Source organism: Natator depressus, chromosome 3, assembly GCF_965152275.1.
Source record: "Natator depressus isolate rNatDep1 chromosome 3, rNatDep2.hap1, whole genome shotgun sequence".
In the NCBI taxonomy this organism is placed as follows: Eukaryota; Metazoa; Chordata; order Testudines; family Cheloniidae; genus Natator; species Natator depressus.
The window spans coordinates 28,010,476-28,038,297 of record NC_134236.1 but is presented as its reverse complement, the minus strand read 5'-3'; the positions used below and the strand labels follow the sequence as shown (position 1 = coordinate 28,038,297).

The 27,822-nt window shown below is 40.5% G+C and overlaps 1 protein-coding gene and 1 long non-coding RNA gene across 2 annotated transcripts in view; both read left to right on the top strand.

Moving 5' to 3' along the window:
- Nucleotides 1-27,822, top strand: part of DDX1 (DEAD-box helicase 1) — a 413,174-nt gene that overhangs the window by 171,176 nt on the left and 214,176 nt on the right. The gene's annotated exons all lie outside the window — the stretch shown is intronic.
- The window catches only part of LOC141984527 (uncharacterized), a 105,012-nt gene that overhangs the window by 57,091 nt on the left and 20,099 nt on the right, over nucleotides 1-27,822 (top strand). The window lies entirely within an intron of this gene.

Genomic DNA, 27,822 nt, shown 5'->3' with positions numbered 1-27,822 from the left:
AGCTTTGAAGCATATCTTCTGAAGTGGATGCAGCATGTTTTTTTGGGTAGCCAGTGTTGTGATACTTTTTTTTTAAACAGGGAGGTTCCTGGGGACTCTATTCTTGTTCCCATAAGTAGATTTAGATTTCATTGCTCATGTGTGCTGCCAATATATAGAACTAACTTTGTATTCCTGCCAAATGGAATGAAGTGATGGCATGACTTAGCACTTGTCTCTCTGAGATTCATGCTTGGGTGAGTTTTACCTTGTGAAACTGAACTCTGAGAAAACATCTCCTTTTGGTTGTACTTCAGTTCACCACCTGGAAGCATTTACTTCTCTGATTTTACACTTTGAAGCTTTAAATCTGCTTCAAGAAGCAGTGACTCAAGTGACCTTGGAGTCATTTTGATTCTGAACTTTCTTTTTTCCAGTGCCTGTTAATAACATCAGTAAACATTCTTATGACCACACTTGGAATATCTCTTGGGTTTAGCCTATGCTTCGGTCTCTTCTGCACTAGATTGTAGTAATTGGCTAAAAGCTGGCATTTCTGTTGGTTTGCAGGCAGAGTTCACGTGCCACGATGAAGGGTGGCCAGTGTATATTTTTGTGAGCAGAAAATGTTCGAGTTTATTCACGTTTCATTTTATAATCCAGTAATTGCATGTTTTCTGAATTACATCAAAAATACGATTGCAGTGTGAGATTAACTGCTCACTCAGTTCTACAGTAGGAGAAGCACACTCAAGTTTCGAAACAAATTGAGATATTTTACATTTAAGAACCTAAATGAAAACACTGAAATTAACCACTTTGTATATTTCAGTGACTTTCATTCTGGAATTTTTGACACATCCTGAAATCAAATTTAAGTCATCCATGCTGAGTTATACTTTCCATAAATGCTGTATATGAGTGGTTCTCTGCTTTTATCATCGCTAGGATAAGATACTTACAGTCTTGTTTTGAAATCTTTTCTCATCAGGAAGTTTTGATAGTATTAGAAGAGCTTCTATGCGGAAAAGCAGAAGGACTTGCAACAGCTAGTAAGGATGACATCATTAAAAAGCAATGAATGTTAGGAATATTCCTGTGTTCTAATCCAGGCCACACATCCTGCTGCCCTGGAACACATCCAAACCCAACATCCTTTTAGGGTGACAGGGCAGGCTGTAGCCTTTCACAGCTTGCTTTAGTAATCTCTGCATGTGGAATATTCACTGGCAGACATTACAATAAAATCTAAAATTACTCCATCAGAAAGCTGCCGTTCCACCCTTCCTGCATTCTTCCGTGACACTGAAATTGCCCAAACAGAGCTTTATTATATTTCATGGGTTGATCTGAAGAACTGTGTACCGCTGATGGGATCTTTAATAACTGACTGTGAATAGGTTAACAGTATGTTCCACTAGAATCCTTAAAAATACAGATTACATTGATAGTCTAATTACTGGCAAGGTAGAACCTCATTTAGGGCCCAATCCTTTACTCCATAATCACAGTGGAATTCCTCATGTGAGTAAAGGCTGCAAGGTTTGCATAGTATGAATCTTATTCTCTTTTAATTCACACTAGTTTTACAATGGAGTAGCATTGGACCAGATGCTGAGCCACACTAAGTCCCTTTACACCACCACAGCACAAAGGGGACTTAAAAATGCACTAAATGCACAGCTGAATACACTCAGGAGATTCCCTGAGCAGTGGGGAATCCTAGGCTGGATAAGAGGAAGCACAGCTGACTCTCTGTGCCACCCCCATTCTTCTCTCCTGTGTTGGGGGTGTAGGAGGCAGTAGGGCTACTGTGGTAGCAATGAGACGCCTCAATTAGGTTAGAGCCCCATAGCTTTAGGCTCTGAACAAACACACAGCAAATGGTAGTTCCTGTCCTAAATAGCTGTCTCCTTATCTATGCATTTGTCTGCCAGGCACCCTTATGGTGCTACAGAATATAAGTAATAATAAATGATTTTTTTAGACCAAGATGCTTTGCAGTATGTTAGGCAGATGTTTGATAACAGAGGTGGCATTTTGCATCCAGAGTTCTTTGGTAGTGGTTCAACTGCAAAGCTCAGCATGAGCACACTGCAAAGCACACCATGCAAAAGTTGCAAGCATTTTGATATTTAAATCAATCTGCATAAAGTGAACGATTGTCTGGGAAAAGAAAATATATAGGTGAAGTAGAATCAGAAAGACAGCAGGAACTGAAATATCTAGGAGTGATTTATAACAAATGGCAGTACCTTGTAGTCAAAACAACCACTGGGAGACAAGGTGAGGGAAATGTAGACACTGTATACAGTGTATTGTTACACTGTTAATCTCATCAGTTTTTCATTTGGCCAGTTTGGGTTGTTATATGTGTATAGGAGGAAAGGAAATCTAGTCATATTGTAAAAGACGTCTTTTGACTTTTGTCTATGGCTAAATTCTTAGAGTTAAAGCCTACCTCTTTCCTTGGTGGCAGAAGGCTTTAATCATAAAAAAATTATAGTGGCTCATTTGTACAGGTGGCAAGAAAAGGCTGTGCAAGAGACCATAATCTCTTTGCTACATGAAACAATACTTCATGTGGATCTGTGCGTGGCAGCGTTAGGAAGTAGTATAATGGTCTGCAGCATGGACAATGGGTGAGATGCTCCCCCGCTCCCCCCCACCCCCCACTCTGGCCCTTTATGCCAGGTAAAAGGGTGTGGCAGTATAAAGGAGCAATAAAAGTCCCATTTCTGGATGGGGAAGGATTCCCCCAATGCAGGCACTGTGGAACACAGCTTTAAGGTTGCCTTCTGCAGGCCCCCTTGCAAGTCTGGTCTAGGGAATGTGTCGTGGATAGAACAGAGGATAGGAGAAGTGTGGGAAACTCTGTGCAGCACTCTGGCCCATAGGGCAAGGTGGGGAGGCTGCCAAAACTTAGATAGGCTCCTGTACCTGTCTCATGCACTGGGAGGACATAAAGATGGCTTAGAGCCATTATAGCCACCCTCCCAATTGGCTGTGAGTTCTGAGCTGCACCTCTTAGACGCTCAGCATAGAATTTCACCCAATCAGTTTACATTGATATGGTGAACTAAGGAAGCAGTGATTGCCTTGATACGTTGCATTGTGGAAGGAGAGGATTCTATCCCCACCCTGCCTCTATGGAGGTTCCCTATGGAAAACCTGTTTAATCTGTTTTTGCAGAGAGGCCGGGATTCAGTCCATATGGAGCAGCATAGACCTGAACTTTATTTAACTGATAAGAGGTGGTACTTGGCACTTGTATGCTTTGGAAAATATTCAGTACAGAAAACTTCTATGTAACGTTTCAGGTCTCTCTGTTTTTAATTTCTTTTGTAAAAAAAAATTAAATTGCTGCCATTTAAGTCTCCAATACCATGCAACAGTTTTGTTAAAGATCCTCCTTGTTAAGATCCCATGAGGAACTTTGAATGAGAAACCTTGCAAAGATCTGACATTTGATAATGCTTTCCCCCCTCTCCACTGCAATGAGATGGCAGAGCAGGTAAAGATGAGTGAATACGGTTTGTAACTTCTGGATTCTTTTTGTTTTGTTTTGTTTTCTTAAGCACTTGGAAATTTTGGCAGAAAAATGTTCTCAGAGACCTTTGATAAATCAGAGAAGGGATTAATGCCTTTTCTCATATGCCAGCTCTAGCAGGTACCATGCAGTGCCATGAACAAGAATAGTCTGAAGGAAGTTTGATGCTTAATGTCTTTGGGAAAAGAAAGAAAAGCTCTGAAGTCTGCTGAGAGGTGGCACAAAATTCCTAGCATTCCTGAAAAGACAAAGAGGCCAGAAACCTAACAGGGCTTGGCATGGGCAGCTGACCCAACAAGCTAAAGTAACTCTCAGAATAAAGAAGAAATACATATTTATTTCTATCACCAGCAATTCTTTTGTACTGTACTATTCTTATGGCATTGAGGATATTATTTTTTACCACGATCAGTGACTGAACAGGAAAAATACATCCTGTCTGCATTATCACTTTGCTGCACAGGGAACTCCTATAATGCTACTGTGGAAATGGTTAGTTTGCAGGTTAGCATAAAATACTAAAGGTCACTCCTTTCCCCTTTCTTTTTCCTTATTGTTTGGAATTTCTCAGCTTGGAGACACACTGCTCCAAGCATGGATCATCCACCCGTACACCAAAAACACCAATTCATCCATTCCTCAAATTCCCAGTGGACATGCCCAGCTACCACAGGAGAAGTGCCAGAGTGATCAATACAAACCTAGATGACCTGAGAAATTCAACTGAAGGGAGTGTAGCTGGGAGGTTGGAGATAGGCAGTGGGAGGTCCTGAAGGCTGCAGGGGGAGAAGCACCTGAACTCTTGAGGTAATGCTGATGGGAGACAGAGACCATCATTGCTACTGGGCTGATGCAACTCAGCTGTCTGAGAGATAGTAGAGGCATGGCTAGTCGTAGCAGAGAGTTTTCATTATAAGACCTTGGTTTCAGTAGCTTATAACTTTTCCAGACCATTTGGTCTGAAAATTTTCATACTGTTTGTCTGCCTTAGGCTGAAGTTTTTTGAAAACTTGCCACCAAAATGGTTCAACCATTTTCGAGGACAAGGGTAGGGAAAAATACATTGCTGTGCCTTGGTTAATGTAGTCTTTTCTTTAAATAGCTCTAGTACCCCCATGCTTTGTAGCAGGGACTGGAATGAGGGATGGCCTCTGTGTCAGTGATATGCCTTTTGCCACTTCTGTGAAAATCTGCCCAAATTTGACCAAGTTATAAACTTTTGAAAAATCTCAGTTTGCACATGCCCAAGAGAGACTTAGCTTTTCGCTGCTAAAATCTCCAAAGATTTCATCCTCACTGAGCACGCTGGAGCCTCCCACAGCTCCTACTCCTAGTACTACCCTGATTGCACATGGCCATCCCTACAGAGTGACTGAGCATGTGCCATCCCGTCACAGCTCTCACCTGTGAAAGGACTACATATGTGCCAGTATCTGGTGATTGTAGTAATTGGACTTTCCCTGTAGTGGCTGCTCCAGCTTTTCCAGGCTGGGTGGCTCTGGGCACTGGCAGTGACCCTGTCACTTCTGTGCTCTCAGTGACGCTCCTGCTGGCATTCAGGTAGCGTGGAGGAGGAAGCCATTTGATGTGAATGAACAGGAGACAAAAGCCAGACCGGGGGCGGGAAAGAAGGAGATTGAGACATGTGGTCTGCTAAGACTGTGCCTGCAGGGAGGGAGGATAGAGGAAAACCGGGATTGGGACTGGCTTGCCAAGGAGACTGGGGCTGGGAGCTGGTGAGGGAAATGGGGAAGGGAAGTGGGAGCTATTTGGCTGGAGGTAGAACACTGAGATTGGATGAAGAGCTGGAGGGAGGAGGAGAGACAGGGACTGACTGTACAAGGAGACTAGGAGTGCATGGGGGGTGGGGGGAGAGGACCAGAGTGGGGAAACATGGGATTGGGGAGAGGGGAGATGGGGTTCAGGGGGAGAACTAGAATTGGCTGGGAAAAGAGACTAGGGACAAGGAGTTGGCTAGGAGGGGGAACTGAGACTAGATGGACTAGGAGACTGGGAATGGGTGTGGTGAGAGAGATTGGGACTCAGACAGCAAGTCTGAAAAGGGAGATTAGTACTTGTCAGGCAAGGAGACTGGGATTGAGTTGAGAATCCTGAGCAGAGGAGATTGATAGTAGGTAGGCAAGGAAAATGGGACTAGGGCAAGCAGCCATGGGTGAAGAAGAGACAGGATTGGGACTGGGACAGGTTGGAGGAAGAAGGGGTCATGCTGAGGGGATCTGTGCGCACTGGATCACACTCCCCTTCAGAGCCTGTGATGGAGCCCAAGATTCCTGAGTATCACCATTCCTCTGCTGTCAGCAAACATCTGTGAAACCCACTGACCACATGTGTGTCTCATCTCCTTGTAGGGCTGGTCCACACAGAAGATGACAATCTACTAAGGCTACTAGTTACTCTGATAACTCAAGTGTCAGTGGTCTGTGTGTGGGAGAGCTAAAGGTCCCACCTTGAACCATGTGGGTGTCAATGTGGTGCAACAAATGGAATTTCTGTTTGTTCAGTTTGCTTTTTTAAAAACCTAGAAAATTATGCCTCCCCCCCCCAACACACATTAAGATTGCAAAGACAGGGGCTCAGAAGTTCGGAAATGCCAGAATTAAGTTTACCAAGAGTAGTCAGGAGGGTATTAAACTAATAATAAAGGGGAGGGTAAAAAAAGGAAAGATGTGAGCACTCATTAGCACAAAATTAAGATGTTGAGAACAAAATCAAGGCACCAAAGGACACGAAGAGAAGAAATTTCTTAATTGCCTATATACCAATACTAGGAGCCAGGTAACAAAGAAAAGGCATTGGAATTGCTCATTATTAGCATAAATTCGATCTAGTTAGTATTAGTGAAACCTGGTGGGGTGATCCAATGACTGGAATTTTAAAATCAATGGTTATAACCTATCTAGGAATGATTGAGTGGGCAAAAGAGGGGAAGGGAGGTGGAACTCTATGTCAAAAATAGAGTTACTGATAACTTGGAAGAAAATGATCTTAAACACGTATAGTTCAATCTCATGGCAGATAAAGTACAAGATGGGATACTAGTTGGTATCTGCTATAGATCACACATTTGCACAAGGGAACAAGATCTATAATGTATGGGAGAAAAAATGAATGATCATGGGGGACTTCGATTTGAGTGAGATATGCTGGAGGTCTCATGCGGCCGATACTAAAACAGCATTGGAATTTCTGAATTATATAGATGACAATTTTCTATCTCAAAAAGTGTTGCATCCAACACAGAGGGATTATATATTAAACATTGTCTTGACAGATAAAGAGGAACTGAACAATGATTTAGGTACAAATGATCATGACTTGATCACATTTATAATGTGCAAACAGAATAAAGTCCAAACCAGTAAGGTATATACTTGGTCCTTTAAAAGGGCTTGTTTCACAAAGCTGAAGAAAATTATGAGCCAATTCATCTGGGAGGAAGAATTTAATCAGAAAACTGTGACGGATACTTAAGTATTGTTTAAGAGCACTTTACTAGGTACCCAAAAATCCACAATTCCAAAGTTGAGGAAGAAGGCTGAACTGCTTAAAAAACCTGTCTGATTTAGAGGGAAAGTGAAGTCAGCTATACAAAATTTTATATATATATATATATATATATATATATATATATATATATATATATATATATATATATATATATATAATTTATTATTATAAACTTCTCCTTTCTTCCTCACACACACACGCATATATATATAAACAAGTGGAAGAAAGGAGAAGTTTATGATAATGAATATAAATCAGAACTTAGGTGTTGGAGAAAATTGATAAGGAGCAGGAACACGAGGAGAAAGCTATGGCCTGCAGAGCTGAGGAAGAAAGGAAGGAGTTTTAAAAGTATATTAGGAATATAAAGAATCCTAACAATGTTATTGGTCCATTGCTACATGGAAATGCTAGAATTATAAATAGTGATACAGAAAAGGCAGAAGTGTTCAGTAAATATTTCTGTTCTGTATTTGGGAAAAAAGAGATGATGTAGTCATATCATAGGATGATGATAACACTTTTTCCCTTCCACTGATACCTCAGGAGTATGTTAAACAGCAGCTACTAAAGTTAGACATCTGAAAATCAGCAGGTCCAGATAACTTGCACCAAGAGTTTGACTGAGGTGCTCACTGGAACATTAAAATTGATTTTCAGTAAGTCTTGGAACACTGGGAAAGTTCCAAAATACTGTGAGAAAGCTAATGTTGTGCCATTATTTAAAAGGGTAAACTAGATGACCTGTGTAATTATAGGCTTGTCTTCCTGCTGTTGATCTGGGCAAGATAATGGAGCAGCTGATATGGGACTCAATTAATAAAGAACTAAAGGAGTGTAATATAATTAATACCAGTCAATGCAGGTTGATTGGCATTAATAGGAAAACAGATGTCAAACTAATGATTTTTTTTTGAGTTTTCACGTTTGGCTGATAACTTCTGTAAGGTGTTTGACTGGGTATGGCACAATATTTTGATAAAAAAATCTTCACCAATATAAAATTTACATGTCACATATTAAATGGATTAAAACCTGGCTAACTGATAGGTCTCAAAATGTAAATGTAAATAGGGAATCATCATTGCATGTGTGTGTGTCTCTTGTGGGGTTCCATAGGGATCGGTGCTTGAGCCTACTCTCTTTAAACATTTTTGTCAATTATCTGGAAGAAAACATAAAATCTTCACTGATGAAGTTTACAAATGGCATGAAAATTGGGGGTATGGTAAATAATGAAGAGGACAGGTCATTCATACAGAATGATCTGGATCGCTTGGTAAGCTAGCCTCCAACAAACAATATGTATTTTAATATGGCTAAATGTAATTGTGTACATCTAGGAACAAAAATTGTAGGCCATATTGTAGGCAATTGTTGGATGAGGGACTCTATCCTGGGAAGCAGTGACTCTGAAAGTGACGAGGAAGTTGTGGTGAATAATCAGCTGAACATGAGCTCCAAGTGTGATGCTGTGGTTAAAAGGTCTAATGTGATCCTGGGTTGCATAAACAGGGGAATCTCGAGTAGGAGGAGAGAGGTTTTTAACCCCTGTATTTGGCAATGGTATGACTGCTGCTGGAATACTGCCTCCAGTTCTGGTGCCCACAGTTCAAGATAGATGTTGATAAATTGAAGAGCAGTCAGAGAAGAACTACAAGAATGAATTAGAAATAACATGCCTTACAGTGACAGACTCAAGCAGCTCAAACTATTTATCTTTAAAAAGAGAAGGCTGATTACAGTCTGTAAGTACCTACATGGGGTAATGGACTCTTCACTCTAGCAGAGAAGGGAAAATCCAGTGGCTGGAAGTTGAAGCTAGACAAATTCAGACTGGAAATAAAGTGTAAATTTTTAACAGTGAGGGTCATTGATCCTTGTAACAATTTACCAAGAGTCGGGTAGAGTTTCCCTCACTGTCAATTTTTAAATCAAGTTTGGATGTTTTTCTAAGAGCTTTGCTCTAGAAATTATTTTGGGGAAGTTCTGTGGCCTCTGATATATGAGAAGGCAGACTAGATGACCACAATGGTGCCTTCTGGGCTTGGAATCTATGAATATATGCCTGTCCATTACGTGTGACATATATGCCGTCCATCGTAATGCTTAGGCACAAGGAGGCCAAATTAAGGTTGTTTGTGCAACCTTAATTCAGCCCCTTTGAGTCAATGCATTTTGATACAGTCTTTAATTACATGATAACATACTATTTTTTCACATTCTCTCTCTCTCTCTCTTTCTCTCACACCAATACATATACAGATAGATAGATAACTTCTGAAAAATGACAAATCTACTCTACAGAAAAACATTATCTATTTATAAATGATATTGTCAGACTCAGCTCAAGGAACAATCTGTGGAGGAAAGCCCAGAGTGCTTTCTATTTCCTGCACAAGGGATCTGAAAATAGTTTGGACACACCAGTGAAAAATATTCAAAAGAAGTGATTTTGGAACTCTTGTTATTCTCCCTGTGTCAGTCTAGTTTTCCTTAAACCACGGTAAAAATCAAATAATGTTCAAATATATTTTTTTCAGCATGTTTATGGGATTCCTACAATGTAAAGGTTTAAAACTCCTGTCAATCTGAAAAAAGTAATGCAACCTCACAATGCTGTCATGACCAGCTTCAACATATATTTATTTATTTATTTATTTAACTGACATGAACCTTTGAAGATTGGGGACTCACTGGCTGTTCTACCTTACCTAAAATCTACATTGTAAATATGTTGCTTTTAAAATACAATGACCCCATTTTATTCCATGTTGACCCTTGTAAACCGCACAGTTTGCGGTTGTTACTGTGGCTTGGTGTAGTATTTTTAAGTGGAAACTAAAACTATTCTTTCAGAACCACCCTCTTCCTCTCAAAGAAGAGAAACACAAAGGTCTGTGTGGACTGTATATGTAAAGTTCAATGGGGTGGAAAATTAATTTAGCACTAGAGGTGTTTTGGTGGCATAACTCTCCATCAGGGAATTTCTGAAGGCACTTTGTACATTGGGGGGAGTGGAAGGGTTGCAATTCTATAATTACCTTTCAGAATTGTTATAGAAGAGAAAGACACACACTACTATTATTAGATGGGCGATTAGCAGAGAATCTAAAATTAGAAAGTTTGCTGGCAGTCATGAGAACTCACCTTTCCAAATTTGCAGACCTTAACACAGAGCACTTTGACTGGGAAAAGGACAAGTCTAAGAGTTAAAGCTCTGTCACTGACTCCCTGTGTGGCTGTGAGCAAGTCACTTCACTTCTCTGTGAATTAGGAAGCAGCAAAATTTTGAGCCAGATCCAAAGGAGCTAAGATTATTTGTACCCACTGAAGATGTATCTCAAAATGTGCAGAACAGAGAAAATATGCTCTCTTCCTTAACCTGAGTTAGTTCCACATTCAGTTATTGTTTTTTATTGATATATTTGGTTATTTACAGGCATTTCCTAGAGAAAGCCTGTATGGATATGGTATATGGATAAGGTGTATCTTATATTTTGCTCTGTTCTTTCTCAGGCTTGTGCTCAGTCTGATGATTCTCTTCCCGCAGCCCCTAATAATCTAACCCAGGATTTTGCCAGCTGCTTTATCACTTTAGGACATAGCTGTCTTGAAGGATTGTAAGGAGTAAGGTGCTCTCATTGTATATTTTAGGCTGCAAAGAAAACCCATAGATGTTTCTCTATTACATTCATTTTCTGTTAGGGCTAGGAAAATACCTAATTAACCTTCTGAATTCAGTCTGTTTCCAAAACTAGCATCCATATCTTCAATGGCTAGTGTAGTACAATTGGATTAACAAGGTTTGTTTTGTATCACTCTGTTAACAGCAAACTGCAGTATACCAGATTTAGCTTCTATGCTCTAATCCTCTCCCAGTTAGCTACACTGTCTGCCAAGCTTGCTTCACTTCCCTTGTGTATATGATGACACCGTGGAGTAATCCAGCTGGCATAGTAAGAGGGAAGCAGTGTGATGGCAGCAAGTACTGCAAGGTCATGATTATTTTGTCTTCAAACAAGGATCCTGCTAATTGGTTGGGAAACTTCTCATTTTAGGCAGTATGTCCCAGATCTGCAAAGGTATTTAAGCTCCAAACTTCTGTTGAAAGGAGTTTAATGCCTTTGTGGATTTGGGCCTAAGATACTACAGTGCCTAGTGTATATGGACTTTGATTTTAACTCGTAAACTGCAGTGAATGCTCATATTTATTCTCCCATGACATGTATTTGGCTTTTTGAATAAAGAAAAGAAAAATCTCAATCATTTTTTAGATATCAAAATTCAGTCTGTTTCAATCACTAGTGTTTCTGCCTACCTAGATCTAATTTGAGGTAAGGTATTTCTTAGGCCCCTGTCACTGTGATATCTAAGTACCAATAGTTCAAGGATGGGACTGGGAGTCAAGAAATTTATCTGTGTTCTTCTGGCTCTAGCAAGTCATATGAACTTCACTCAGAATCAGTTTCCCCCATCAGTTCAGTGGAGACAATAATTATTTATTACCTCACAGGAGTGTTTGGGAGTTTCCTTCATTCGAGTTTGTAAATGCTTTGAAATCCACAGACAGAAGTTGCTATAGGCAGTCAAAGGATGATGATTGATTGATTATTATTATTGGCTTAGATTTGAAAAGCAATTGGTGAGTTTGGGTTCCTCAGTTTTGGGGGCCACATTAGAACACCCATCCTCTGTAAATCAGGCCCCTTCATGGTGTCTCTTTGGGCAGCCCAAAATTGAGGCACCAAAAATCACTAGTCACTTTTGAAGATCTTGGCCAATAGTAAGAACAATCTGTCCTCATTCTTTGCAGAGCTTTTGCACCTTCTGTCTATGGATTTTAAATAATTTTACAGATGAATGAACCTCCAAACACTACTTTGAGTGTTTTATTATTATTAATAACAGGTGATGGATTTCAGTGGAAGAGCTACTGAAAATGATGAAAAAAGGAACACTCCCAAAATGCCATTCCTCCAAAGGGACCTCTTCTGTGTTTATACTGGTAACTATTGTGTCTATGGGGAGAATTTCTGTGGAAGCAGAGAGCTGAAATTACACCTGCATGAAGTTGAATGTGTGGACAAGCTGACATGAATTTAGTGAAATAATGAACATGTTTCTCAAGTGCTTACCAGTGTTCTGCACCCCGCGCTATAATTTAAACTTGGAAGGGTGATTGACTATGAAAGCTCCTTTGTTGGAAAAATGAGAACAGTACTTGAGAGTAAACCCATCATTAATAATTTGGGAGCTGTTTATTGACTTGTCTGCTGAGGCCGGAAAAGAAAATGAAAATAAAACGTACTGTGATTATGCTCATTTGACTTGCACATAGCAAAAGGATCACACTAATTTTCCTCCAGCTCTTTCAGTCTCAAGGGAGCTAAGCTTCGGAGTGAAAACAAACAGAGAAAAACTGGTAGCATGAAAGGAGACTTAAACAAACAGTGGCTGCCAAATGATTTGCAGGTGTCAACCAAGTCCAACATCTGCAAGAAGCTCCATGCCCTGACCTTGCTGTTCATGACTCCATTCCAGAGCAGCTAATATTATGTAATTGGATCAGCTGTTAATGCTCTCGAGTTTCAGATTTCAGTATGGATATAGCTGTAGCAGACTATCTTTGGTCTCAGGCCCTTATATTTTAAATATATTTAATTTAACTTGTTTACAAAGGACACTAGTGTTTTCACAATGTTATTTGTAACCAGGACAGTCCAATTGCTCAGTCATTGTCCTTTCCTTCAAATGAACAAACCAGCATATAAAAAAATTCTGTGGGTGTCTTCCCCTTCAACCCACTCCCCCCCACATTATTTTGAAAGTTTGTATTGCATATTGCATATTGCACTGTACAAATATAGGAAGCTAGCAGAAGAATACCATTAAACAAACTATAAGCTGAACTGCTGAATGGAATCATTAGAAAATGGAAAAATGATTTTAAGTGTAGATTTTACTAGGATATCAACAATGTATTGTATATGGGTAAACTTCATACTTGTTTGTGCTACTCAGTATTTTGGTAGTACCTAGAGGCTCCAACTGACAGAGCCGTACAAATGCATAGTAAGAGTCAGTTCCTCTCCTGAAGAGCTTATATTTTAAATAGACAATGGAGGTATTATTATCTCCAGTTTAAGAACATAAGAACGGCCATTCTGGGTCAGACCAATGGTCCATCTAGCCCAGTATTCTGTCTTCCGACAATGCCAGGTGCTTTAGGGAAAATGAACAGAACAGGCAATCCCAGATAAAACAGGCAATCCTAGATTCTAGCAGTCAGAGGCTTGGGACACCCAAAGCATGGGGTTGCATCCCTGACCATCTTGGCTAATAGCTATTGATTGATCGATCCTCCATAAACTTATCTAGTTGTTTTTTGAACCCTGTTATAGTTTTGGCCTTCACAACATCCCCTGGCAACAAGTTCCACAGGTTGACTGCATGTCATGTGAAGAAGTACTTCCTTTTGTTTGTTTTAAACCTGCTGCCTATTAATTTCGTCGGGGGGAACCCTTGTTCTTGCGTTAGGGGAAGGAGTAAATAACACTTCCTTATTCACTTTTTCCACACCATTCATGATTTTATAGACATCTATCATATCCCCCATTAGTCATCTCTTTTCCAAGCTGAAAAGTCCCAATCTTTTAACTCTCTCCTCATACTCTTATTCATTTTTTTGCCCTTCTTTGTTCCTTTTCCAACTCTAATATATGTTTTTGAGATGGGGTCACCAGAACTGAATTCAATATTCAGGTATGGGACTACCATGGATTTATACAGTGACATTATGATATTTTTTGTTTTATTATCCATCCCTTTCCAAATGGTTCCTAACCTTTTGTTAGCTTTTTTGACTGCTGTTGCACATTGAGTGGATGTTTTTGGAGAACTATCCACAATGACTCCAAGATCTCTTTCATGAGTGGTAACAGCTAATTTAGACCCTATCATTTTATATGTATAGTTGGGATTATGTTTTCCAATGTGCATTATGTTGCATTTATCAACATTAAATTTCATCTGCCATTTTGTTGCCCAGTTACTCAGTTTTGTGAGATCCCTTTGTAACTTCTCATAGTCTGCTTTGGACTTAACTATCTTGAATAATTTTGTTTCATCTGCAAATTTTGCCACCTCACTGTTTACCCCTTTTTCCAGATCATTTATGAATATGTAGAACAGCATTGGTCCCAGTACAGACCCCTGGAGGACACCGCTATTCACCTCTCTCCATTCTGAAAACCAACCATTTATTCCTAACCTTTGTTTCCTGTCTTTTAACCAGTTACTGATCCATGAGATGACCTTCTTTCTTACAGACAGGAACCGAGGCACATGGAGATTAAGGCCCAGATCCTCAGAGGTAGTTAGGTATCTCCTCCCCACTTAAAATCTATAGGAGGGAGGTGCCTAAATACCTTTGAAGTTCTGGGCCAAAGAGGTTTGCTCAGAGTCAAAAAGGAAGTCTATATCAGTGCTTGGAACTGAACCAGATTTCCTGAGTCCCAGTTCAGTGTCTTAACCACAAGACCATCCTTCCTCTCATTTTGATACAGCCCTACACTGGGAGTATGGTGGAGGTTCACCACCAAAGGAGGACTATGAGTGCATACTGCCTTACAGAGCTTCCCAGGTTCCCTTTTAAGGGTTGCAGCATACTCCCCACTGTGCGACTGGTCACCTCTGCAGGGCAGCAGGTGTGAGGATTTGAAGCCAAGGCTCTTGCCTACTCTTGTCCCCTCCCGGACCTCTTTGGAGTTCTGTGGTCCTTTAAGACAGTAGTTAGTGAGCAAGACCAGCAATTGTGCCTGGTCCTTATTCAGAGTGCACAAAGGGAGAGGCTTCTTTCTCCCTCCATCTCCACATGGCACTTGCCTAAGGGTCAGGTGGAATCTTGCCCTCTGTATTTTATGCTCTCACATTGGCACATTAGTAAAGACACATTTAATGTCACCGTAGCTTCTGTAATTCATTGGATGTGTTCTAAAACATTCCTCCCAGACATTGGTCCAACTCCTGGACTCAGTGCCCAGATATCCTGTGATGGGCACAATATAAATTCTTGGATGGATGGAGACAGAGATTCCTGAACAAAGCCCCATTAAAAGACCATGCCCAGGAGATCTCTATGGATGGTGGCGGGGATAGAATCCTCGTCTTTCTCAGAGCACCACATATTCAACCACTCTTGTCCCTCTCCCATAAAACTTCTCTGTTCTTTTTTTGTAATGGCAGTTTCCTAACTCTTAGGTGCTAAAATAGGCTAGACTCTTCTTTTCTCCTTTTTCAACAACTTTAAAAGTGCTGATGTTAATCTGCTAATTTTAATGATATTTTCCTATTTTGCTGAAGTGCTTTTGGTTTACTGTTTATTGAACACACCTATGTAAGAATGATGCGCTCGGAATGGAAAGAAGGGTTAAGAGGGGCATACAAGCACAAAACCTCTCATTTAGGAAGCTGAGCTTCACTGCAACCTTCATTTGCCTGAACCCCCACTGTTAGTGTTAGGTTTCACAGAGTCATAGATTCCAAGGCCAGAAGGCACCAATGTGATTATCTAGTCTGGCCTCCTGTACAACACAGGCCATACAACTTCTCCAAAATAATTCCTAGAGCAGATCTTATAGAGAAACATCCAATCTTGATTTAAAAATTGTCAGTGGTGGAGAATCCACCATAATCCTGGTTGTTCCAATGGTTAACTACACTCACTGTAAAAAAATTACCCCTTATATCCAGTCTGAATTTGTCTAGCTTCAACTTCTGTGGATCATGTTATACTGTTCTCTGCTAGACTGAAGAGCCCATTATTAAATATTTGTTCCCCAGGTAGGTACTTATAAATTGAAATCAATCTTCTCTTTGTGAAGATAAATAGATTGAGTTCCTTCAGTCTATCACTATTAGGAATGTTTTCTAGTTCATTCTCATGATTCTTTTCTGAATCCTATCCAGTCTATCAACATCTTTCTTGAATTGTTGACACCAGAACTGGACATGGTATGCCAGAAGTGATTACATAACGGCCAAATACAGAGTTAAAATAGCTTCCCTCCGCCTACCTGAGATTCTCCTTTTTATGCATCTCAGTGTCGTATTTTCCCTTTTGGCTACAGCATAGCACTTGGAGCTCATGTTCAGCTGATTATCAGTCATGACCCCAACTCTTTTTCAGAGTCACTGATTCCCAGGATAAAGTACTTCATCCTGTTCATTCTTTGTTCCCAGATGTATACATTTATGTTTAGCCATATTAATTAATTAGTAGTATTTGTACTGCAGTAGCAACTAGGACCCTCAGTCATGGATCAGGACCCATGTGCTCGGTTGGGCTTGTCTGACTGTCCTATAGTTTACCCAGTAGATGGGAAAAATCCTTAAATCATGCTGAAGGTCCCATTTGTTTCCTTACACAATCATTAACTGCTGCACCATCTTACTCATTCTTTTTTGCAGGAGAAATCAGATAGTTAGAAGGATGAATTCTACCATCTTGTGCCTCCAAGGGATATGTATTTGCAAAACCAGAGGTGCAAATAATTGCTAATGATGTGTTTTGAAAATTTAACCCCAGTTGACCCACTCCAGGTTACACAGGAAGTCTGTGTGGCAGAGACAGGAATGGAAGCAGGATTTTCTGATTCAGGGTCCTGTGCCTTAAAGAGAATCTACAAATAAGGATGTTGAATCTTCAACAAAAGTTTCTTTAATTCTAAATGTTGGTTACCTCATTATCTTCCTTCAAATTCCAAATTAAAACTGAAATTTTTGGTTGCTGAGGACCAACAAAATTTCAGTTTTTGGCTTTTCAATGAAAGCATAAAAATTCCCATGGAAAATTGCAACCAAAGTAAAAAATGTTTTCATTTTCAGTGAAATTTTCCTCAGGGGGAAAAAAATTCCTGACCAGCTTCACTAAAATTATCCTCTTTAATATCTTAACTTTCCGGTCTTGTGAGATCACCACTTCACTCGTTCTCCAGTTATCATAGAGTCTTCCAGCCTAGACAGGACCTTCATTTCTAATATTAAAAACAAGCCCCTCCAGTAAAACCCTTTAAAAGAGAACACCTTTCAGACCCTCTTTATCCATCATAAAGAAGCAAGAAAAGGACATAAGCCTAATTTTTTTTCCTTCTCAGTTGACATTTAACCATGACATCAGCCTTCTTACTAAACTCTGGGCCTTATTTTGCAAACACTTATTGCTTTCCTATATTAGGACTGTTCACTTGAATAAGGGCTATAAGATTAGGTTCTAAATTTACAGCTTTAGGGCCTGGTTTACGCTACAGTGTTAGGTCAACATAAGGCAGCTTATATCCTAATTATTGGTCCTAATTATGTCAGTGTACACTTACACCGACATAATAACTCCACTTCCACAAGAGGCGTATGTGTAGTTAAGGTGATGTGGTGTAGGGTATAGTTATGTCAGTGTAGTTAGGGCAACTCAGTGTCCTTGTAGACACAGCGTTACGTACATCTATTGGATGTCATTCTTGTCAATTTAACAGCTTCCTACTGCCTGCCACCTCCCACCCCGCCCCGGGGTCACTGCTCCCAGATAAGGTGCTGCCCAGGCTCCCAGCTCCCCTCTCCAGTCTGAGCTGCCACCCAGGCTCTTGGCTCCCGGCTTCCTGCCAGGAACAGAACAGCCGACCAGACACTGGGTGCAGATCTTCCCACTGGGAGCTTGACTTCCCCTGGGCTCTCAACTCCCCACTGGGAGCACAGCTGCCCCTGTGGGGAGCTCTTTGCCTGGAGTCCGGTGGGGAGTGGGAAGCCAAGGGGCGGGGAGCAGCCAGACCCCCAGTGGGGAGCAGGGAGCTGGGCTACTGGCAGGGAGCTGCATGTGGAGCTGGAAGCCCTGGTTCTGAGCCCCCTACACTGCCCCTCTTAAGTTGGTGGAAGTGCTCCTGGTGAGGAGGGTAGTGTGGACATGAATCACCACCATAATTACTGTGGTGGCTGTAAGTCAATCTAACATAGGTCGACTTAAGTTTATAGCATAGATATGCCCTAGGTGATTATTTCTAACAGAGAAAATACTAAATAATCATGAAGTAAATTCAGATTTAATTTGTTAGATTTGTAAGGTAAACTTTATCCTAAGATACTGATAGATGTCAGCAGTGCTTGTCTTTACCCACCACAACGATTAGCTCCCCACAGGTAGTTGAAACATTACATACCTGGGAAGCACAGCTTTGTACTGTATTTACAAAGTCTATGTTCATTTTTTTGAGCTGTCAACAAATGTGTCACAAAAATTCCCAGATGTGTGTTACATTATTTTATTTGTAAGCTCTGCTCTATTTATAGTTCTGTAGCAGGCACCTACCTGGAATGATTAGAAAGAAACTTTTGTTCTCATGTATCATAAACATCCTTGGCTTCTAAACAGCCTAGAATTATTTTATGTTTTTAGGCTTTTATGTTATCTTTGCATTATATTTTTTTCATGCGATAGTATGGCATGGCCAATGACTATCTATCTATCTATCTAGCTAGCTAGCTAGCTAATTCTGAGTATTTAAAAATTTAAATAACAATAGTAATCTCATAGACTCATAGACTTTAAGGTCAGAAGGGACCACCGCGATCATCTAATCTGTCCTCCTCCACATTGCAGCCACAGAACCTCATCCACCCACTCCTGTAACATGCCCATAACCTCTGGCTGAGTTACTGAAGCCCTCAAATAATGATTTAAAGACTTCAAGTTACAGAGACTCTGCCATTTACACTTGTTTAAACCTGCAAGTGACCTGGACCCCATGCTGCAGAGGAAGGCTAAAAAGTCCCAGGGTCTCTGCCAATCTGACCTGTGGGAAAATTTCTTCCTGACCCCAAATATGGCGATCAGTTGGATCCTGAGCATGTGGGCGAGACCCACCAGCAACACACCGGGGAAAGAATTCTTGGTAGTAACTCAGAGCCCTCCCCAAGCTCAGTCTTGAAGCCAGTTAGCATTTTTGCCCACACTACTCCCCTTGGAAGGCCATTCCAGAACTACACTCCTCTGATGGTTCATCTAATTTTAAGCCTAAACCTGTTGATGGCCAGTTTATATCCATTTGTTCTTCTGTCCACTATGGTGCTTAACTTAGATAACTCCTCTCTTTCCCTCCCTGGTATTTATCCCTCTGATGTATTTATAGAGAGCAATCAAATCTCCGCTCAGCCTTCATTTGGTTAGGCTAAACAAGCCAAGCTCTTTGAGTTTTGTCTCATAAGATAGGTTTTCCATTCCTCGGATCATCCTTGTAGCCCTTCTCTGCACCTGTTCTAATTTGAATTTATCTTTCTTAAAGATGGGAGACTAGAACTGCAAACAGTATTCTGGATGAGGTCTCACCAGTACTTTGTATAATGGTACTAACACTTCCTTGTCTGTACTGGAAATACCTCACCCGACACATGCTTTAAACAAACATTAATGAGCTCACTATTACAGGCAGATAAATTTGACCAGGTTGGTTTTAATCTGTCAATAATTCATATGTGATATAGGGCAGACTTAATGTTAAGAGACCCGTGGTTTTTAGGGTATGTCTACACTGCAGTCCGGGTGTGTGATATTAGTACATGTAGATACACCCAGACAACTTTAATGTCACTAGTGTGGGTACCAATAACGGTGAAGCTCACCCAGGACCCTGAGTACTTTTTAGGGTAGTTAGCTCCCGCTGAAGGCTGCACTGCTGTGGCTTCACTGTTGGTAGCAAAGCTAGAATGATTAAAGCTCGCTCAGATATGTCCACACATGCTGCACTCAGACCTCTGATTCAGTGTAGACAAACTCCTAGCACAAAGCAGAACTGAGGTGTCTGCTCAGTTAATGCCTTTTGTCAGGGACAACAGACATCAGAAAGGAGGCTGGTTAATTTGCACCTCAACAGGACTTTGTCTAACAACAATCATCCCAAGGGTGGTATGGGTTGCAACTGTGAGCTGAAAGTCTGCAGATGAAGGTGGATCAACCTCAAAGGAATATTTGAGTCAATGCAAAGGTGTAATACACACACAAAAATAACAAACTGTTTAGCAAAAGCACTGAGTACAATACTGGATTAAATTTGGGACAGACTGAAGGTATACCACTTAGTAGAGAAGGATTGTCTAGTATAATGATAAGCCAGGTGCATTAAAGAAACACTTGAGGAGGCTGAAAGCAATGGGGTGTGACTTGGACAGCCTGGAAAGCTGAAAGGGTGAAAGTGGAGACAGGAGAAAGTGCTTTCCAGAAATGTAAGATATATTTTTTATTCTTTGTAACTAAACCTAAGGCGAACCTTATCTAGATGAGCTCTGCAAAGTGTCAGACTAAATATCTCCTGCACACTTGTTTCCTTTGTTTCAATCTGATCTTCTTTTACCATTCTTAATATAGCTATTATTATGATTTTATTTTATTTATTCATTATTAATTTAGTGTTACGGTAGAGCCTAGAGACCTCAGCTGCAGCAAAGGAACCATTGTGCTAGGCACTATAAAAAAAATTACACCAGCTCTGCTTATAAATATGAGCGATTAGGTGCCATCAGGTGTACCACCAGGTCTACCCATGTACGTTTTTAAGTACAAATGCTGAGTCTCCTTACAAATCAAAATACAACATACTTTGAGGCACATATGGTATAGCCCACACTGCTGTATTCACCACAGCAAAATGTGGTTTAGGCTTCTATTGAGTACATTGTTTTGAAGCACATTTTCTTGCATGTCAGCTTTTGATGCTGTTACATCTTTCTATTCACAGTGCATCACTAGGAGTGAAAATAAAAAATAACAGCATGAGGAGAGTAAGCTCTATTTTCAGGAGGATAATTGATAACTCAGAGCAGAAAAATTATATGGACAATTGTTGGTACCATGGCCTCACTCAAAGCCAGAAGGCAGAAAGCAGTACAGAAAATTAAACTGATGAAAGAGTTATCTTGAGTTCTCACCTTGCTGTACAAATACTGACTGCTGTTTGCAGGAACAAACCAGTACCCCATATGCTACTGTATACCTATATAGTTATATGTTGTGCCAGTAGCCTTGAGCATAATGATGACAGAAGATCTAAATCCCCATCTTTACGCCTCTCTTTAAAGTGCCTCACTCGCTGTTGCCATTATACAAGTAATAATAATAATATGATACAGGTTATGAAATCTTATCAGATAAGGGAAAAGGATGCTATTAAGGAAGGCATTTGCAGTCGATTTTGTTATTTCCCGCAATTTGTAAATTGATATAGGGGCAGCAGATGATACAGAATTAATCTCAAATGACTCTTGTTCAGGTATTTTAAAATAAAGTGCAAAATGAAGGTTATAGATTTTGTGTTTACCAAAGCTTTTAAAATAATGTTAAGAGTTGTAGATGTTCATTAGCATTTTTCAAAAAACATTTTGCCAGGAAAATAGGACCATGTAATGTAACAACTTTCCCTTTCATATCCCAGCATATGTTTTCTCAACACAATTCATAGCCACTGTACTGAAACGTGCTCCATGTGCCATGACGTCAGATGATCTCCGGCCCTGAGTCTACTCATAGACAGCCTTTTACCCTTTCATACCAAACTATTAATTATCCATGAACATGTTTTTGAAGCTAACAACTGATCCCAATCTTGATTTTTGCAGGCAGTGGTCCCTATAAAACAGGTCTTTTTGTCCCTTGTGATCTCATACTTCCCTGTCCTACACTAACCACAAGTTTCCTAAATTTTTGTAACAGTGATCCAACCTTCAGAGAAAGAAAGAAAGAGAGAAAGAAAGAAAGAAAGAAAGAAAGAAAGAAAGAAATGAAGAAAGAAAGAAAATTTGTTGCTTCTTTGAAAAATTAACTGCTCCATTTCATTAGGAATGGGAGGAACAGCTTAAATAAAATAAGAATGTGTTCCCCAAATTCGAAAGTTTCTGAGGTCTCAAAAATGTGGATACATTTTTTCTAAGATTTTTCCTTTTGTAGAACTCCCAGGTTTCAGAACTGTGATTGGAAATCTTACTGCTAAAGCACACAGAGAAAACCTTGTTTTCACAAACCTAGGATTCTACCTATGCCAGCATTGCAAACACCAGTTCAATTCCACCAGTGATAATAATGGCAGGAGACCTAGTGTATATTGGCCACTAACTGCCATAGGAGTTTTAAACACTGTGTCCCGTAACCCTGCTCAGAATAGGTCTAATCAACACCAAGTTGAAAATGTCTGAGACAGCTAGAGGCCTGTCTATTCTAGGTCTCCCAAATTGATTAACATTAGTAGAACTTAACTGGTATTGGAAAGAGTAGGAAAGTTTTGGATAATTTTCAGGGCATAAGGATCTGATCCTGTGGCTTCCAAGATGATTAAGGATAATGGGAGTTGAGGGCACCTATCAGGCCCTATTTTTGCTGTCTTGGCTAAACATTCAATCATAATTCAAACTTTTGGGTGCTCATCTGTGTGGAACTTGAATTTACAAAGTTCTCTCCAGTGGTACCAGTTATCCTGCTTTTCCAAAAACAATTTGAGATGGCTGTTGAAAGGGTAAATATACACAGGTTTGTAGAATGAATGTGTTTGCTAAACGAACATTGTTTCTGCCCTCATGAGAAGTGACTTCCCCCTCCTCATTCTTAACACTTGCAATGGGATTATAGCCTTCATAGCAAAGGCCATAAATAGGATGTGAGGAAGATGTTTTTAGGTCTCACATCTGGCATAACCCTGTTATTCCACTTTTCTTCCCTCTCTGTTCAGTTGGGATATCAATTCCCCATAACTTTATTTAATGTTCAAAATACACAGAACCCCTTATGTTTATTTTGATCAGAGTTTAAGTAAACTGAAGCTTTAACCCACTTCTATGGTCCACTGGTGATTGATGCCCCAAAGCCACAAAGGACGACATAAGGCCCCGTTGCTGAGTCAGTTGCTTTTCAGGAAGTCACCTATGGCTCTACATAATTTATAGGTGACCAATCTTTTATTTAACAGCAGCTCATCTTACAGAAGGGTTGATACACTTGGGTACCAACCTAAGGAAGAAAAGTCAAATCTGACAGTGCTTAGCAAAAAAGAAAGCCTTCTCTGTTTCCTGAAACCTCAGGATTAGGATGGAGTGGTGGTTTTATTTCTTTAAGAAAGTGTATGTAAGCAGGACTTACGATGTACACCACTGCTGTGAAATGCTACCTGAAGAGAGAAATATTTTGAATTTTTGAATTTCTATTCAACGAGTCAATTCCTAGTCTCTATAAATAGTAATTTAAAGGAGAAAATAATGGGTTTGTAGCTTAAAAATGTAAATCTTCTCCATGGGAGATTATTTCCCATAATGTAAGAAACTGCAATTCACAATTTACAGGAACGCCTTCTTTCTGTGAGTGCAATCTCTGAATTAACCCAATTTTGGGAGGGTTTCTGGGTCAAATTGTAAGGACCTTGGTGAAAGAGACAAGGTCATCTTCAGGTGAGCTCTGTAGAGCTCGAAAGCTTGTCTCTTTCACTAACAGAAGTTGGTCCAATAAAAGATATTACCTCATCTACCTTGTCTCGCTCATATCCTAGGACCAACATGGCTATAACACCACTGCAAACAACTGATGTCAATGGCAGTTCCATGCACATAGGGATAGCAGACTATGATGTCCACGGTGAAATCCTGGTCCCACAGAAGTCAGTGGCAAAACTCCTCACTTCATATCTCTGTGAGGATCTGAGAACAGCCACCACTCTCCAGCCGGCCCGCCTGAAGGCAGAAGCGCAGAAGAAAGGGTGGCATGGGGTATGGTATCGCTACCCTTACTTCTGCACTGCTGCTGGTGGGGTGCTGCCTTCAGAGCTGGGCACCAGGCTAACAGCTTCCACTTTCCAGCGCCCAGCTCTGAAGGCAGCACAGAAGTAAGGGTGACAATACTGTGACCCTCCTAAAATCAACTTTTGACCCCCTTGCAAGTCCCTTTTGTGTCAGGACCCCCAATTGGAGAAATGCTGGTCTTTGTGAAATCTGTATGGTATAGGGTAAAAGCACACTCAAAACCAGATTTCATAGGGGAGACCAGATTTCACGGTCCGTGACGCATTTGTTTATGGCCGTGAATTTGGTAGGGTCCTATTTATGAGATTACCAGTGATCCCCAAAATAAAGTGCCAATAATTTGTTTGCCATCATATTTCCTATGTTATTGCAAAATGGAAAAAATGATACTTAGGGACCTTTGGCAAGTGCTTTGAGATACAGGAATTGAAAGTATTGCGTGTAAAGGGTTCTATGGTATATCTCTTTGGTTGGTAAGGATTTACAGTACTTATGGGGGAGGATGTTACTACTTGATGGAGTAAGTGCTAATCAAAGTGAATAATAGCTATACACGGAATATTATTACTGTATCATCATTAATATTATTGTTTCTCTTCTCATCCCAGCCAAAACCAGGGATGTGCAAAAGAAAATAAAGAACAGAAAAGAAAAGAAACAGGACTATGTTAATGCACACTAGGGAACTTTTAGTGCACACCAGCAGGATCACATAGGCCTGTTAGTGCATGACACATTGGTACTGAGCACAATATATACCCCACTGGTGCAGACCAATGCATTGTGTAGACAAGCCCTAAATGATTTGCCCAGGGCCAGACAGGAACTCCGTAACTGAGCAGGGACTTTAATGCAGGTTTCCTAAGTGAGTCCCTTAACCACTGGATCATCTTCCCTCTAAGGGGGCAGGTCACAGTGGGAATCTTTACAGAGATATTCCCCTTGTCCCCCTGCCCCCAAACCCCATGGGTTTTCCTGTGGAAGAGGATGATCCAGCCCTTTTGATCTGAACTGTACAAGAAAACTCACACAAAAGTCTCTTCCCCCAAAATTTCTCATCTCCATTTCTGTGGACTTACCCTTCATGCACCCCAGTGTAATGGAGACAAATACTTGGTCCATTTTCCCCACATTGTAAATAGATACGTATCCAATAGACTGAGACAGCTGTATTGTCTGTGTGCAGCCCCAGCCTTTACTTTGAACTTTTTGGCTTTTGCTGCTTTGTGTCTCAGTTGCAACATAATTTAAATATTTTTATTTTTCTAAAAAACATTTTCATGTCCATGAAGGGATGCTTCTAATACTCTCAGAAGAAAAGCAGAGAATAATAACTCAGTATACACTTCATTGTAACCCTTGTGGACACTGTTAACTGGAATTCCTTATTTGCCTCAAACTCCATTCCCTCCCGCATCTGCTTTTCTGGCGGCGCACGGTTTGCTTCAGTGCTGGATACCAACTGACTGAAATATTATGGGACAGATGAGCTGCATTTTACATAAGAAAATAGCTGGGCTCATTATCACAGAGGGTTCTTACTATAACTGGGCCCACTCCAGCTCAAAGTTCACAGGCCACATTCTCATGGTAGGAAAGCTACCAGGGAAGCTTGCTTTGTGGTCAATAACAGGTGGAAAAGATTAACCCTTTTAGAGTCATGCCCCTCAGAACTCCAGGGGTCATGACATGTAAGGCAGGGTCTGTTGTCACCAGTGAACAGTCAAGCCCATTCAAGGCCTTTTGCTGGATTTATTATGTACATCACAAAGCACTCAGCGAAATAACGTATTGCTCTCTTCCTCCCATTTGTGTCATTCCCTGGAGCCAATCTAGACAAATGAAGTAGGAAAATACAGATAACACAGGTTAGCTACTGAAAGCACAATAATCCCATCTCTATCACCTCGGTGTGTTTATTAACTGTTGCTAAAGCTGTTTTCCCTATGTGTTGTCTGCATTGTCTTTGATCTCCTTGGGCTTGGCACAATTCCGTTTGTATGTTTTTATAATTTTGACACATAATATTGATGTTTATTGTTAAGATTTTTTTTATTTATCTATGTACATTTTCACAGTTGTGCAAAATTATGGGTTTTAAGGATTTTTTCTATTGTTATCAATTAAAATTTTCACAGTTTAACACCTTATGTTACCAGAGATGAAAGAAAAGTTAGAGGGAAAATATTTTTCTCCCTTTTCTTTAGCTTTTGTTTTATTTTTTAGTTTTTTCACATAGTGCGTCTGACAGCACTTTGGTCATAAAGGGATTTAGGCACCGAATTGCCACTTTAGGTGCCAAAATCCAAAATTTAGATCCTCAAAACTCCCGTGCAGCTGCTGTCTAACCTTTGGGCCTGTACGTTGCCGCTGGTGGGCATGTGCAGCACTGCTTAAATCCCAGCCTACCTTGGCTGCAGGGCCCAATTCAGTAGGCAATCTCAGAGCATGCCTCATCCATGCAATGCCCTGCTTATGGTGGTTAGTGCTTGTGCCCTGTTAATAACCTGGTGGTTAGAGCTCTTATCTGCACTGTGTGAGACCCAGGTTCAAACCCCATTCTGTGGGATTTATAATAGGGATTCATGCCTCCTAGGTAAGTGCTCTGGATTATAGGTATTCTGGGGTGGGTTGCACTCATTTGCGACTGCTGAAGCTGTTGCCATTTCATAAGAAATACTTAAATATTCACTGGGGCAGAGAGAGTAAGAATGACTCTAGAACCCAGTGGCTAGTGCACTCTCCTCAGATAGCCAGGTTCCAGCCCCCTATGCTAGAGGCAGCTTTCTCCACTAGGTGTTTTTCCGGGGGTGTAAAAACAGCCCCTCCCCGAACAACATGAGCTATGAGGACAGAAACACTCTTTGTTGTCTTAGCTTTGCCAGTCAGGGGTGTGTTTTTTCACACCGCTGACTGACATACGTGTGCTAATATAAATAGTAAGAGTAGACCAAGCCTAACTTTCCCCATACATTGTACAGGGAACCTCAGTACCCCACTTGGAGCTGTGACTTCCACTCAGTGGTAAGGCATCTAAAGTTAGGCATTGCACTGCTTGAGCCTAAATCTAAATCCTCTTCATGGATCTAGCTTTTTGGGTAGACTCAGTTTCACTATTACTTGGTCTGTTTACCTTGCTATTTTTTGAGTGTAACAACCAGGGAGAGAAAAACATTTTGTAAAATAGGAAAATATCATGGTTAAAACTCCAAAAATTGGCACAGTGACTCTAGGGGAAGTGTAGTAACTGTAATTACCTTAAATTCATTTTTAAAATCATGCTGAATTTCAAGTTGTCTATTTTAAGGTTACATTTGATGTACAGTAACTGGATTCCTGACACTTACCCCTATCACCCTGTCTACTAAAATGTGTATACTGTTCTGCTTGGAGCACCTTAATGGAACTGGATTTGAGGCAATTCATAATTGACCATTTATTTTCTTCTTCCTGTTGGTTCACATTAGAAATACTGACCATGGCATTAATAGATGTGCTTCGAAACCCAAAGGGAATACCTGGCCTTTTATGGGAGAGAGGTCCCAGTTGCAAAGTCTGGATCTGGATTAGAACTCTTCCAAAATTCAAGGTTGTTTGGAGCTAGAATTTTGAGAAGATAGGGGCTTTTGACCAGAGTTGGATTAAGGCATAAGAACTATAAGCCTATGCTTAGGGCCCCAGCTCCTGGAGTTCTGGTTGCATCAATATCTAAATTTTCTAAATTAAAAAAATGTTTCTATCCTTCATGGTTGTGAAGGAAAGCTTGAAAATATGACCTGAATGTAAATAAATCAGTGATGTCTGGGTCTGGAAACAGATTGAAGCACTAGTTCTGAGAGGTCTGAATTGTCCCAAGCATCTCTATGGGGTATTATCTCCAAGACCCATTGCTCTGAGGGATTCTGCCAATTCCACCCCACAGAAGATTCTTTACGTAGCTGGAA